The following is a 16677-nucleotide window of genomic DNA, read 5'->3' on the forward strand; positions in this document are numbered from 1 at the left end:
TGTAGGGAATCTGGATAAAATTAAATTAAACCAACGCGGCTGGTGCTCACACTAAACACTTTTTTTCCATTAAAAATCATTATAGGTAGGCAAGGCAGTATTGCCGATCAAAGTATTCTTCAAAATATATGAAATTATGATATCCGATATATATATATATATATATATGATATCAATAATATAAATAAATTTACCATATACATATGAAAATCAGTATGAATATCAATTATATGAAGAAATATATATCATATGTATATAAAAAAGTATGAAATATACCTATAAACCTACCTATAAGTGGTTGCCGACTCAAGTATTGTTTAAAACATATGATATGCATATGATTTTGTCAATAATATTAATAAATTAATCATATACATATGAAAATCAGCATAAATATCTATTATATTAAGAAATATATCATATGTATATAAAAAAGTATGAAATATACCTATAAACTCTTAAGTAAATTGAGAGAAAGCCACAGTGTGGGCTCATCTAGTACTGAAAACACCCGATATCTAGATAGGGTGTTCAAAAACTATTATAGGTAGGCAGTGGTTGCCGACCCAAGTATTGTTCAAAACATATGATATGCATATGATTTTGTCAATAATATTAATAAATTAACCATATACATATGAAAATCAGCATAAATATCAATTATATCAAGAAATATAACATATGTATATAAAAAAGTATGAAATATACCTATAAACTCTTAAGTAAATTGAGAGAAAGCCACAGTGTGGGCTCATCTAGTACTGAAAACACCCGATATCTAGATAGGGTGTTCAAAAACTATTATATTATTATTTGTTCTGTCTTTATTTTGCGTATTTAAGATCTGTCCCAGTTAGGACAATAATTAAATTGTTTCTCGGTTACATTCTTGGGGGAACATTTACATAGTTTTCTGGGTGGGAGTTTTACATTCGTGTTATTGGGTTTATTATTGGGTTAGGTTACAGCAGGAATTTTATTCATTCGCCAGGTCCCTGGGGTGTGTTCGCCGGAGCCTTCTGCGCACTCCACTCTCTGTTAGGTTGAACGCTAGGATGTTGGGATGTTGTGACAGCTTGTCGAAGTGTCTCCTGCTCGCCTTCTCTATTTCGTCCTTCACCCAGGGCACGCCAAGTGCATCGTGGATGGCCTCGGTAGTGTGGTATATGTGGGCGCCCGAGACCATTCTTAAGGCTTTATTTTGTAGCCTCTGTATGCTTCGTCGGTTGGAATACGATGCAGTACCCCACAGTTGGATACCGTAGGTCCAAATCGGCTTGATGATGGTGTAGTAGACCAGTAGCTTATGCCTGTTCTTCAGTTTTGATCTCCTACCCATTAACCACCGGTACTGATTGATTCTGTCTTCCGCTTGCTTTCTTTTCTTCTGAATGTGGGCGCGCCAGGTTAAACGCCTGTCCAGGGTCATACCGAGGTATTTCGGGTTTGGATCATCCGGAATGACGACTCCATTGAGGGTGACTGGCGGGCAGTTACCTTGTCTTAGAGTGAAGGTGGACTGGGTGGACTTGTCCTCGTTGACGGTGATGTTCCACTTCCGCAGCCAGGGCTCAATAGCGTCCAACTGTTGTTGGATGATATCAGAGGCTCCGATCGTGGAGTTGGCGGTTGCTAGGAAAGCGGTGTCGTCAGCGTAGGTGGCTACGGTTAGGCCCTCGTTGCTGATGACTGGGAGGTCGGCTGTGTACAAGGTGTATAGTATAGGCCCAAGTACACTCCCCTGAGGCACTCCAGCATTGATGTTCTTTGTGGATGACTTCATTTCACCGCTTCTCACTTGGAAAGTCCTGCCCTCCAGGTATGAGCGCAGTACTGCGTAAAACGGGTGTGGCAAATTGTTATTGATTTTCAGCAGAAGTCCTGGATGCCAAACTCGGTCAAAAGCCTGCTTGATGTCTAGCAGCACGGCGCAGCAGTATTTTCTCTCCTCAAACGCGTTAAGGATTGTGCTGACTAGACGATGGCATTGCTCTGGTGTTGAGTGGGAGCGTCTGAAGCCAAACTGGTGATTAGGAATCAAACCAGCCTCGTCCAGCAACGGCAATACTCTACGCAAAAATATTCTTTCGAATATTTTGGAGAGTATTGCCAGAAGACTAATCGGACGGTAGGAGGCGAGATTGGCTTCAGGTTTTCCGGGCTTGGGAATCACTATAACTTCTGCTTTTTTCCACGAAGACGGAAAATGGCCTATTTGGAAACATCCATTAATAATGTTCATGAGCAACTGAACGCAAGAAGATGGAAGACGTTTAATGGCGATTGCCTCGATGCCGTCGTTTCCAGGCGACTTTTTGATTTTGAGCCCCTTTATTTCGGCTTCAACCTCTTCGACTGTGACTGGGTCGATTGGACTCGAGCTGTGGTCGAGTCGAGCTGTGGTTTCACTGAGCGTATTATCAGCTTCGCCTTGGGTGCAGCTCATCAAGGGGGTAAAAACTCCTTCTAGGTGTTCAGCAAAAGCCTCTGCTCTATCCGGGTCGTTGCGGCACCACGTCCCATCTGCTTTCTTAACTGCAGCGACTCGCTTGGCTGGCCGTTTGATGCATTTCGTCACACGCCACAAGCTGTGTTGTGGATCCCCTGGTTCGAGTTCGCTCAGGAACTCCTCGAAAGCACCTCGCTTCAGCTCTTGCAGTCTCGCCCTGAGCCGTTTTGCTGCTCCATTGAAGGCTCGTTTATCCCACTGGTTTCTGGAAATAAACCAAGCTCTTCTCAGTCTTCGTTTTTCTGCGACAAGTGCAGCAATTTCAGGCGACCACAGATGTAGGTTCGTGTGAGGTGGTCCTGAAGTGCGTGAGACTCTTGGCGTCGCGTATGCGGCGGCGTTGTGCATTTCTCGTGTCAGCTTGTCCACTGCAGCGTCGATTTGTTCGGAGGAGGTCAGATCAGTATCCGGGTCAATTTCGTCCATCATCCAGGCTGCGTACGCTTCGAAATTAGTGCTCTTGCTGAACATATTTGGACGACTGTCTTTTTTCCGTACCGGAAGATTGATGAACAGCTCGACAGCACTGTGGTCCGATAGCAGGTCTGCGTTAGGGTGGCAGGCGACTTTGGAGTGGTGTATCCCTTTGGAGAGCGCTATATCGAGGATATCAGGGTGTTTAGAAGGGTCCGTGGGCCAGTAGGTGGGTTCTCCTGTAGAGTGACAGTCAATGCCTCTTCGTTGGATGCATCTATATAGTGCATTTCCCTTGGGGTTATTTAGTCGGCTTCCCCACCACTGGTGTTTGGCGTTAAGGTCTCCGGCCAGAACAAATTTTTCACCCATATCGCTCAACATTAGGTCAAATTGACTCTCAGTTACCTTGTTTTTTGGGGGAGGTAGACAGAGGCAATCGTGAGATTCCCGATTGGGGTGGAGACGTTTACCTTGGCGCACTGGATCCAGTCCTCCTGCAGAGTAGCTAGCTCGCTGTATTAAATCCCTGCTTTTATTATGATAGCCGCTCCGCCGTGGGCTCTTCCGCTGGGGTGATCTGCGTGGATGATGTCGTACCCGCGTAGATGGATATATGATCTGCTGGAAAAATGGGTTTCTGATATAAGCAGAATGTCTATAGAGTTGGTGAATATGAAATGTTCCACTTCTAGCCTGTGGTTTACTAGGCCGTTAGCATTCCAATAGGCTAAGTGCAATCCTATTTGCTGCAGACTTGTGAGAGTATGGAGCTAATCATCAGGGTCATCTGCTTGAACATCTTGTCCATAACTTTTTCGAGAAGATTCTCCATCCTTTCCATTAGGACCGTCACTTGGTCCGCCTGTGGCATCTCGGGGACTGGTGGCTGTTGCGGTTGCGGTTGTGGTCCAAGGCCAGCCTTAGCTATATCAGCATAGCTTCTTCCTGTTGTGTTCGCCGATAGGTACGTCTGGCGTGGACCGTTTGTCAGCACGGGATGGGAAGTTTTAGGAGCCATATTTGCCTTGGCCTTCTTGTAAGCCGGGCATCCTCTGTACGATGACGGGTGGGCGCCACTGCAGTGGACGCATCTGGCCGCCTCTTCTCTCTTCTTTTTGCATTCGGACGTCGCGTGTTCCTCTCCGCATTTAACGCATCTTGCCTGCAGCCTGCAATAACGTTGGCTGTGTCCGTAGCCTTGGCACCTGTAGCATTGGGGAATATCGTCAAATTTATGAGGGGGTTCCACCGTCACGACCGATCTGCAGAGCCTCTTGATGTTGAAAGCGTCCTTGTTGTTGGTTCCTGGCTCCAGATTGATGAAGAACAAGGGCAGAGGGTTCTTACTGCGGTGTCCAATGGCATTACGTCCGTCCCTGACAATATGTCCCATGCTTTTTAGTTCCTCCTTAATGTAGTCAATGGGCGTGGAGTGGTGCAGGCCTTTGACGACAATCCTGTATGCACGTTCGTCTCGTGGTTGGTAGGTAAAGTACCTTATACCGGCGGAGTCCAATTGTGCCTTTACTGCCGAGTAGCTGGCTTTGTCAGGCATCATAACTCTGATCTGGTTGTCCCTCGTGGCCTTGTATGTGAAGTCCATATCATTGCCAACGATCTTGGTGACTGACTCAATGAGCGACTTGATGTTAGTCACGTCGGGTATGAAGATCGGCGGAGGCTTGATCGTCTTCGGCTGCTTCGTTTTCGGTGATTTTCTTTGGGCATCGGCTGGGGTCTTCTCCTCCTTCGTCTCGCTCTCACTGTCGCTCTCCGAGTCGCTGTCGTCGCCAGAGAGAAGAGCAAAAGAATTGTTCTTCAGCCTTTCGGGAACTTCACCCCTAGCTCGGGCCGCCGCACTGGTGCTGGGTTGGTCATTTAGGGAGCGATTTTTAGGGTCCTTACGCCTGATCTCGCCAGGCTCCGTGGACGAGCTGGATTCGTCGCTAGAAGTGGCGTACTTCTTGGCGAAGGCCTTTTTTCTGGGAGGAGAGAGGGGATTGGGTGATCGGGGGGACGGGGGGGACGGGACGGACGGGGAGGCGCTTGCCAGTCCATCTCCATGGGGGGAGTGGAAGCGGGAGCAGATAAGCTGCCCGGATGGCAGGCCACGCTACTTGGGCTCGGTGTGCGGTTTTCACCTTCTGCCTTATCTGCTTTGCCAACACGCACAATAAATTGCACGTGTGTTAGTGTTATTTACGCGCGCGGCTTGATCACGCTATCGCGGCGACCAATCAGAGCGCGCTTCACGAGATAAGCTCGGGCTTATCGCAAAACTGTGTCGTTGTTGTTGTTTTGGATGTACGCTTTGCTGCGGTCCGTAGGCACGTCTTTACTCGTCGAGTGTCCGATCGCGACTGAAAAAACTATTATAGGTAGGCAGTGGTTGCCGACCCAAGTATTGTTCAAAACATATGATATGCATATGATTTTGTCAATAATATTAATAAATTAACCATATACATATGAAAATCAGCATAAATATCAATTATATTAAGAAATATATCATATGTATATAAAAAAGTATGAAATATACCTATAAACTCTTAAGTAAATTAAGAGAAAGCCACAGTGTGGGCTCATCTAGTACAGAAAACACCCGATATCTAGATAGGGTGTTCAAAAACTATTATAGGTAGGCAGTGGTTGCCGACCCAAGTATTGTTCAAAACATATGATATGCATATGATTTTGTCAATAATATTAATAAATTAACCATATACATATGAAAATCAGCATAAATATCAATTATATTAAGAAATATATCATATGTATATAAAAAAGTATGAAATATACCTATAAACTCTTAAGTAAATTAAGAGAAAGCCACAGTGTGGGCTCATCTAGTACTGAAAACACCCGATATCTAGATAGGGTGTTCAAAAACTATTATAGGTAGGCAGTGGTTGCCGACCCAAGTATTGTTCAAAACATATGATATGCATATGATTTTGTCAATAATATTAATAAATTAACCATATACATATGAAAATCAGCATAAATATCAATTATATTAAGAAATATATCATATGTATATAAAAAAGTATGAAATATACCTATAAACTCTTAAGTAAATTAAGAGAAAGCCACAGTGTGGGCTCATCTAGTACAGAAAACACCCGATATCTAGATAGGGTGTTCAAAAACTATTATAGGTAGGCAGTGGTTGCCGACCCAAGTATTGTTCAAAACATATGATATGCATATGATTTTGTCAATAATATTAATAAATTAACCATATACATATGAAAATCAACATAAATATCAATTATATTAAGAAATATATCATATGTATATAAAAAAGTATGAAATATACCTATAAACTCTTAAGTAAATTAAGAGAAAGCCACAGTGTGGGCTCATCTAGTACAGAAAACACCCGATATCTAGATAGGGTGTTCAAAAACTATTATAGGTAGGCAGTGGTTGCCGACCCAAGTATTGTTCAAAACATATGATATGCATATGATTTTGTCAATAATATAAATAAATTTACCATATACATATGAAAATCAGCATAAATATCAATTATATTAAGAAATATATCATATGTATATAAAAAAGTATGAAATATACCTATAAACTCTTAAGTAAATTAAGAGAAAGCCACAGTGTGGGCTCATCTAGTACAGAAAACACCCGATATCTAGATAGGGTGTTCAAAAACTATTATAGGTAGGCAGTGGTTGCCGACCCAAGTATTGTTCAAAACATATGATATGCATATGATTTTGTCCATAATATAAATAAATTTACCATATACATATGAAAATCAGCATAAATATAAATTATATGAAGAAGTAATTCATATGTATATAAAAAGTACTGAATTCAATATTCTCTTAAGTTATTATAGGAGAATAACTGTATGGTGGGTGGCAAGCCCAATTGAAAATGCCCGATTTCAAGACATCGATGCAAAAAACTACTATAGGATGGTCAGTGGATGTCCATCTAGAATTGATATAAATCTATGTATATAATATGATTTAGTCAATGTTGACAATATATATTATAATATTATCCGTATAAATTTGTTTCTTTATTCTTTTTGAATACGAGACTTGGCTGAGCGGCGGACTAATATTATTAAAACTCAAGATAATAACGTTGAAACGTGCGCCAAGGTTATATATGTATATATATAATAACAATTGGTTTCCAATTATTATCGTTAATTTTTGGTGGCAGGCTAATATAATGTATATTAAATTAGTACCTGCCTTAAAATCGGACGCACTATATCGTTTGCCGGTATAGTGAGTTCAAATAAAATAATAATATTTTTTAATAATATTATTATTAAATAAATACTTATTTTTCATATGCGCTCGGTTTTATATTATATATCATTCGAGAGTTATATGGAAAAATGTTAAATTTTAAATTTAACATCAAAATACAAATGATTTAATTCAATATTTATATTGATTAAACAAAAATTGCAAATGTGTGGATACATAAATAATTATGTATGTTGAAATAAAATGATATTTTAGAATAAAATATTGTACATATAATAAAATTATAGTAGCAAATATATGTTAAATAAAAATTATGTTATAAAATTATACATACATACGTATATTTATATATATGATGTAATGAATAATTCTTATAACATCTAAAACTTGTTATATTAGTGGCGAAGCAAGTATAAAACAAAACATAAAAGAAGGATTACGAATGCTATACAAGTTTTGGCCGTAATCAAATTCAAAAAATAGAATATTAAAATAATAGATCTATAATATTTATATTGCATTATTTCTATTCGAAAATATGAATGAAATATGTAAAGAAAAACATTATTCTGGTTGATCCTGCCAGTAGTTATATGCTTGTCTCAAAGATTAAGCCATGCATGTCTAAGTACACACGAATTAAAAGTGAAACCGCAAAAGGCTCATTATATCAGTTATGGTTCCTTAGATCGTTAACAGTTACTTGGATAACTGTGGTAATTCTAGAGCTAATACATGCAATTAAAACATGAACCTTTATGGGACATGTGCTTTTATTAGGCTAAAACCAAGCGATCGCAAGATCGTTATATTGGTTGAACTCTAGATAACATGCAGATCGTATGGTCATGTACCGACGACAGATCTTTCAAATGTCTGCCCTATCAACTTTTGATGGTAGTATCTAGGACTACCATGGTTGCAACGGGTAACGGGGAATCAGGGTTCGATTCCGGAGAGGGAGCCTGAGAAACGGCTACCACATCTAAGGAAGGCAGCAGGCGCGTAAATTACCCACTCCCAGCTCGGGGAGGTAGTGACGAAAAATAACAATACAGGACTCATATCCGAGGCCCTGTAATTGGAATGAGTACACTTTAAATCCTTTAACAAGGACCAATTGGAGGGCAAGTGTGGTGCCAGCAGCCGCGGTAATTCCAGCTCCAATAGCGTATATTAAAGTTGTTGCGGTTAAAACGTTCGTAGTTGAACTTGTGCTTCATACGGGTAGTACAACTTACATTTGTGGTTAGTACTATACCTTTATGTATGTAAGCGTATTACCGGTGGAGTTCTTATATGTGATTAAGTACTTGTATTTTTTCATATGTTCCTCCTATTTAAAAACCTGCATTAGTGCTCTTAAACGAGTGTTATTGTGGGCCGGTACAATTACTTTGAACAAATTAGAGTGCTTAAAGCAGGCTTCAAATGCCTGAATATTCTGCAGACCTCTGTTCTGCTTTCATTGGTTTTCAGATCAAGAGGTAATGATTAATAGAAGCAGTTTGGGGGCATTAGTATTACGACGCGAGAGGTGAAATTCTTGGACCGTCGTAAGACTAACTTAAGCGAAAGCATTTGCCAAAGATGTTTTCATTAATCAAGAACGAAAGTTAGAGGTTCGAAGGCGATCAGATACCGCCCTAGTTCTAACCATAAACGATGCCAGCTAGCAATTGGGTGTAGCTACTTTTATGGCTCTCTCAGTCGCTTCCCGGGAAACCAAAGCTTTTGGGCTCCGGGGGAAGTATGGTTGCAAAGCTGAAACTTAAAGGAATTGACGGAAGGGCACCACCAGGAGTGGAGCCTGCGGCTTAATTTGACTCAACACGGGAAAACTTACCAGGTCCGAACATAAGTGTGTAAGACAGATTGATAGCTCTTTCTCGAATCTATGAGTGGTGGTGCATGGCCGTTCTTAGTTCGTGGAGTGATTTGTCTGGTTAATTCCGATAACGAACGAGACTCAAATATATTAAATAGATATCTTCAGGATTATGGTGTTGAAGCTTATATAGCCTTCATTCATGGTGGGCAGTAAAATGTTTATTGTGTTTGAATGTGTTTATGTAAGTGGAGCCGTACCTGTTGGTTTGTCCCATTATAAGGACACTAGCTTCTTAAATGGACAAATTGCGTCTAGCAATAATGAGATTGAGCAATAACAGGTCTGTGATGCCCTTAGATGTCCTGGGCTGCACGCGCTACAATGAAAGTATCAACGTGTATTTCCTAGACCGAGAGGTCCGGGTAAACCGCTGAACCACTTTCATGCTTGGGATTGTGAACTGAAACTGTTCACATGAACTTGGAATTCCCAGTAAGTGTGAGTCATTAACTCGCATTGATTACGTCCCTGCCCTTTGTACACACCGCCCGTCGCTACTACCGATTGAATTATTTAGTGAGGTCTCCGGACGTGATCACTGTGACGCCTTGCGTGTTATGGTTGTTTCGCAAAAGTTGACCGAACTTGATTATTTAGAGGAAGTACAAGTCGTAACAAGGTTTCCGTAGGTGAACCTGCGGAAGGATCATTATTGTATATAATATCTTTACCGTAAACAACAATAACTTGTTTTAATTATAAAATATATTTTTATAATATAACAAGATAAAATTGCCAAACAATTATATATTTATAAAAAAAAGAAGTTCAATGAAAATTTGGATTAAATTTTTTTATAAATAAAATCAAGCAAACAAAGAATAATAATCAAGCAAATTAAATTGTATTATAATATATTCACAAATTTATGTTTATATATTATAATATGAAACTTGCGTGTATATGGACCATAATATACACGCGTTGCGAATATGTATTGTTCATCATAGTTATGGGCATACATTGGCTAATGCAACAACCTAAAATGTTGAATGTTGTACCTGGTTTACTTCAGGTTAATGTTTTATATAAAAAACGCAATATTATATCACATTAAAATTATATGAAATTGTAAATTATCCAAGTAATAAATGGTATAATATTGTTTATATAAAACTAAGACATTTCGCAGCATTTCGTTTTAGGTATAAAAAAAAAAGATTTATTGAAGGAATTGATATATGCCAGTAAAATGGTGTATTTTTAATTTCTTTCAATAAATTCATGTTTGACAAATTGAAATAATAAATATAAAAACTCTAAGCGGTGGATCACTCGGCTCATGGGTCGATGAAGAACGCAGCAAACTGTGCGTCATCGTGTGAACTGCAGGACACATGAACATCGACATTTTGAACGCATATCGCAGTCCATGCTGTTATGGTACTTTAATTAATTTTTAGTGCTGCTTGGACTACATATGGTTGAGGGTTGTAAGACTATGCTAATTAAGTTGTTTAGAAATTTGGTAATCAAATTTCTAAGCATATGGTATATTATTGGATAAAAATTTTAATTAAATATAATTATTATTTTTATTCATAATATTAAAATATCTATGGAAAACAATATCTCACATTATAAATAATTTGATTGTGAAAAACGAAGAAAAAATATTTTCATTTTCAATCATATAATACTGAGGAATGTCTAGCATAAAAAATGTTTGAAATATTTTTCATCTAGAATTGTCTCTTATTAATGATTTAGTAAAATTGAAATCTTTTGTAAATGTTATTGTTCTTCGTTAAATTCGTTTAAAACTCATAACTAAATTAAAACTAATTAACGAAAAAAATTTTTATACGAATTCATTAAATGTTTCTCCATTATATAAATGTAAAGAATATATTGAAAAAAAAAAGTGATATACAACCTCAACTCATATGGGACTACCCCCTGAATTTAAGCATATTAATTAGGGGAGGAAAAGAAACTAACTAGGATTTTCTTAGTAGCGGCGAGCGAAAAGAAATCAGTTCAGCACTAAGTCACTTTGTCTATATGGCAAATGTGAGATGCAGTGTATGGAGCGTCAATATTCTAGTATGAGAAATTAACGATTTAAGTCCTTCTTAAATGAGGCCATTTACCCATAGAGGGTGCCAGGCCCGTATAACGTTAATGATTACTAGATGATGTTTCCAAAGAGTCGTGTTGCTTGATAGTGCAGCACTAAGTGGGTGGTAAACTCCATCTAAAACTAAATATAACCATGAGACCGATAGTAAACAAGTACCGTGAGGGAAAGTTGAAAAGAACTCTGAATAGAGAGTTAAATAGTACGTGAAACTGCTTAGAGGTTAAGCCCGATGAACCTGAATATCCATTATGGAAAATTCATCATTAAAATTGTAATATTTAAACAATATTATGATAATAGTGTGCATTTTTTCCATATAAGGACATTGTAATCTATTAGCATACAAAATTTATCATAAAATATGGCTTATAGTTTATTTAAATTAAAATGCTTGCGTTTTAACACAAAATAAATGTCATTAATTTGATAAAGTGCTGATAGATTTATATGATTACAGTGCGTTAATTTTTCGGAATTATATAATGGCATAATTATCAATGATTTTTGTGTTTATTATATGCACTTGTATGATTAACAATGCGAAAGATTCAGGATACCTTCGGGACCCGTCTTGAAACACGGACCAAGGAGTCTAACATATGTGCAAGTTATTGGGATATAAACCTAATAGCGTAATTAACTTGACTAATAATGGGATTAGTTTTTTAACTATTTATAGTTAATTAACACAATCCCGGGGCGTTCTATATAGTTATGTATAATGATATTTATATTATTTATGCCTCTAACTGGAACGTACCTTGAGCATATATGCTGTGACCCGAAAGATGGTGAACTATACTTGATCAGGTTGAAGTCAGGGGAAACCCTGATGGAAGACCGAAACAGTTCTGACGTGCAAATCGATTGTCAGAATTGAGTATAGGGGCGAAAGACCAATCGAACCATCTAGTAGCTGGTTCCTTCCGAAGTTTCCCTCAGGATAGCTGGTGCATTTTAATATTATATAAAATAATCTTATCTGGTAAAGCGAATGATTAGAGGCCTTAGGGTCGAAACGATCTTAACCTATTCTCAAACTTTAAATGGGTAAGAACCTTAACTTTCTTGATATGAAGTTTAAGGTTATGATATAATGTGCCCAGTGGGCCACTTTTGGTAAGCAGAACTGGCGCTGTGGGATGAACCAAACGTAATGTTACGGTGCCCAAATTAACAACTCATGCAGATACCATGAAAGGCGTTGGTTGCTTAAAACAGCAGGACGGTGATCATGGAAGTCGAAATCCGCTAAGGAGTGTGTAACAACTCACCTGCCGAAGCAACTAGCCCTTAAAATGGATGGCGCTTAAGTTGTATACCTATACATTACCGCTAAAGTAGATGATTTATATTACTTGTAATATAAATTTTGAAACTTTAGTGAGTAGGAAGGTACAATGGTATGCGTAGAAGTGTTTGGCGTAAGCCTGCATGGAGCTGCCATTGGTACAGATCTTGGTGGTAGTAGCAAATAATCGAATGAGACCTTGGAGGGCTGAAGTGGAGAAGGGTTTCGTGTGAACAGTGGTTGATCACGAGTTAGTCGGTCCTAAGTTCAAGGCGAAAGCCGAAAATTTTCAAGTAAAAAACTAATGACTAAATAAATATATATACAAGCCAAAAATAATATACTTGAATAATTTTGAACGAAAGGGAATACGGTTCCAATTCCGTAACCTGTTGAGTATCCGTTTGTTATTAAATATGGGCCTCGTGCTCATCCTGGCAACAGGAACGACCATAAAGAAGCCGTCGAGAGATATCGGAAGAGTTTTCTTTTCTGTTTTATAGCCGTACTACCATGGAAGTCTTTCGCAGAGAGATATGGTAGATGGGCTAGAAGAGCATGACATATACTGTTGTGTCGATATTTTCTCCTCGGACCTTGAAAATTTATGGTGGGGACACGCAAACTTCTCAACAGGCCGTACCAATATCCGCAGCTGGTCTCCAAGGTGAAGAGTCTCTAGTCGATAGAATAATGTAGGTAAGGGAAGTCGGCAAATTAGATCCGTAACTTCGGGATAAGGATTGGCTCTGAAGATTGAGATAGTCGGGCTTGATTGGGAAACAATAACATGGTTTATGTGCTCGTTCTGGGTAAATAGAGTGTCTATCATTTATGGTGGTTACTTGTTCCCCGGATAGTTTAGTTACGTAGCCAATTGTGGAACTTTCTTGCTAAAATTTTTAAGAATACTAATTGGCTCAAACCGATTAGTTCTTATTAATTATAACGATTATCAATTAACAATCAATTCAGAACTGGCACGGACTTGGGGAATCCGACTGTCTAATTAAAACAAAGCATTGTGATGGCCCTAGCGGGTGTTGACACAATGTGATTTCTGCCCAGTGCTCTGAATGTCAAAGTGAAGAAATTCAAGTAAGCGCGGGTCAACGGCATATATGCTGTGACCCGAAAGATGGTGAACTATACTTGATCAGGTTGAAGTCAGGGGAAACCCTGATGGAAGACCGAAACAGTTCTGACGTGCAAATCGATTGTCAGAATTGAGTATAGGGGCGAAAGACCAATCGAACCATCTAGTAGCTGGTTCCTTCCGAAGTTTCCCTCAGGATATCTGGTGCATTTTAATATTATATAAAATAATCTTATCTGGTAAAGCGAATGATTAGAGGCCTTAGGGTCGAAACGATCTTAACCTATTCTCAAACTTTAAATGGGTAAGAACCTTAACTTTCTTGATATGAAGTTTAAGGTTATGATATAATGTGCCCAGTGGGCCACTTTTGGTAAGCAGAACTGGCGCTGTGGGATGAACCAAACGTAATGTTACGGTGCCCAAATTAACAACTCATGCAGATACCATGAAAGGCGTTGGTTGCTTAAAACAGCAGGACGGTGATCATGGAAGTCGAAATCCGCTAAGGAGTGTGTAACAACTCACCTGCCGAAGCAACTAGCCCTTAAAATGGATGGCGCTTAAGTTGTATACCTATACATTACCGCTAAAGTAGATGATTTATATTACTTGTAATATAAATTTTGAAACTTTAGTGAGTAGGAAGGTACAATGGTATGCGTAGAAGTGTTTGGCGTAAGCCTGCATGGAGCTGCCATTGGTACAGATCTTGGTGGTAGTAGCAAATAATCGAATGAGACCTTGGAGGACTGAAGTGGAGAAGGGTTTCGTGTGAACAGTGGTTGATCACGAGTTAGTCGGTCCTAAGTTCAAGGCGAAAGCCGAAAATTTTCAAGTAAAAAACTAATGACTAAATAAATATATATACAAGCCAAAAATAATATACTTGAATAATTTTGAACGAAAGGGAATACGGTTCCAATTCCGTAACCTGTTGAGTATCCGTTTGTTATTAAATATGGGCCTCGTGCTCATCCTGGCAACAGGAACGACCATAAAGAAGCCGTCGAGAGATATCGGAAGAGTTTTCTTTTCTGTTTTATAGCCGTACTACCATGGAAGTCTTTCGCAGAGAGATATGGTAGATGGGCTAGAAGAGCATGACATATACTGTTGTGTCGATATTTTCTCCTCGGACCTTGAAAATTTATGGTGGGGACACGCAAACTTCTCAACAGGCCGTACCAATATCCGCAGCTGGTCTCCAAGGTGAAGAGTCTCTAGTCGATAGAATAATGTAGGTAAGGGAAGTCGGCAAATTAGATCCGTAACTTCGGGATAAGGATTGGCTCTGAAGATTGAGATAGTCGGGCTTGATTGGGAAACAATAACATGGTTTATGTGCTCGTTCTGGGTAAATAGAGTGTCTATCATTTATGGTGGTTACTTGTTCCCCGGATAGTTTAGTTACGTAGCCAATTGTGGAACTTTCTTGCTAAAATTTTTAAGAATACTAATTGGCTCAAACCGATTAGTTCTTATTAATTATAACGATTATCAATTAACAATCAATTCAGAACTGGCACGGACTTGGGGAATCCGACTGTCTAATTAAAACAAAGCATTGTGATGGCCCTAGCGGGTGTTGACACAATGTGATTTCTGCCCAGTGCTCTGAATGTCAAAGTGAAGAAATTCAAGTAAGCGCGGGTCAACGGCGGGAAATGCCAAATGCCTCGTCATCTAATTAGTGACGCGCATGAATGGATTAACGAGATTCCTACTGTCCCTATCTACTATCTAGCGAAACCACAGCCAAGGGAACGGGCTTGGAATAATTAGCGGGGAAAGAAGACCCTTTTGAGCTTGACTCTAATCTGGCAGTGTAAGGAGACATAAGAGGTGTAGAATAAGTGGGAGATATTAGGCTTCGGTTTGATATCGCCAATGAAATACCACTACTCTTATTGTTTCCTTACTTACTTGATTAAATGGAACGTGTATCATTTCCTAGCCATTATACGGATATATTTATTATATCTTATGGTATTGGGTTTTGATGCAAGCTTCTTGATCAAAGTATCACGAGTTTGTTATATAATCGCAAACAAATTCTTTAATAAAACGATGCATTTATGTATTTTTGATTTGAAAATTTGGTATAACTCCAATTACTCAGGTATGATCCAATTCAAGGACATTGCCAGGTAGGGAGTTTGACTGGGGCGGTACATCTCTCAAATAATAACGGAGGTGTCCCAAGGCCAGCTCAGTGCGGACAGAAACCACACATAGAGCAAAAGGGCAAATGCTGACTTGATCTCGGTGTTCAGTACACACAGGGACAGCAAAAGCTCGGCCTATCGATCCTTTTGGTTTAAAGAGTTTTTAACAAGAGGTGTCAGAAAAGTTACCATAGGGATAACTGGCTTGTGGCGGCCAAGCGTTCATAGCGACGTCGCTTTGATGTCGGCTCTTCCTATCATTGTGAAGCAAAATTCACCAAGCGTTGGATTGTTCACCCATGCAAGGGAACGTGAGCTGGGTTTAGACCGTCGTGAGACAGGTTAGTTTTACCCTACTAATGACAAAACGTTGTTGCGACAGCATTCCTGCGTAGTACGAGAGGAACCGCAGGTACGGACCAATGGCACAATACTTGTTCGAGCGAACAGTGGTATGACGCTACGTCCGTTGGATTATGCCTGAACGCCTCTAAGGTCGTATCCGTGCTGGACTGCAATGATAAATAAGGGGCAATTTGCATTGTATGGCTTCTAAACCATTTAAAGTTTATAATTCATTTTATAAACGACAATGGATGTGATGCCAATGTAATTTGTAACATAGTAAATTGGGAGGATCTTCGATCACCTGATGCCGCGCTAGTTACATATAAAAACATTATTTAATACAATGACAAAGCCTAGAATCAATTGTAAACGACTTTTGTAACAGGCAAGGTGTTGTAAGTGGTTGAGCAGCTGCCATACTGCGATCCACTGAAGCTTATCCTTTGCTTGATGATTCGATATTTAATAAAATAACGAAATGGAAAGAATATTATAATTATTAAATTTATTTTGATAATTATAATTTTGGATTTTTGGGGAATCCAAAGAAAAAGGTAGCCAAAAAGTACTCGTCATATTATTAGTGACGCATATAAGATCATGTCAAAGTAAAAGAAACAAAGTAAT

At 39.0% G+C, this 16677-nt stretch overlaps 2 non-coding genes across 2 annotated transcripts; both read left to right on the forward strand.

Moving 5' to 3' along the window:
- The first annotated feature begins 7739 nt into the window (after nucleotides 1-7739).
- On the forward strand, nucleotides 7740-9716 carry LOC122320620. Its single transcript, XR_006245737.1, has one exon. It is a non-coding gene; the product is annotated as a small subunit ribosomal RNA (ribosomal RNA).
- Nucleotides 9717-10319: 603 nt separating this feature from the next.
- LOC122320606 lies at nucleotides 10320-10498 on the forward strand. The gene has a single exon (XR_006245723.1). It is a non-coding gene; the product is annotated as a 5.8S ribosomal RNA (ribosomal RNA).
- The last annotated feature ends 6179 nt before the right edge of the window (nucleotides 10499-16677 follow it).

This window comes from Drosophila ficusphila, unplaced genomic scaffold (assembly GCF_018152265.1).
Source record: "Drosophila ficusphila isolate 14025-0441.05 unplaced genomic scaffold, ASM1815226v1 contig_657, whole genome shotgun sequence".
NCBI classification, from domain to species: domain Eukaryota; kingdom Metazoa; phylum Arthropoda; class Insecta; order Diptera; family Drosophilidae; genus Drosophila; species Drosophila ficusphila.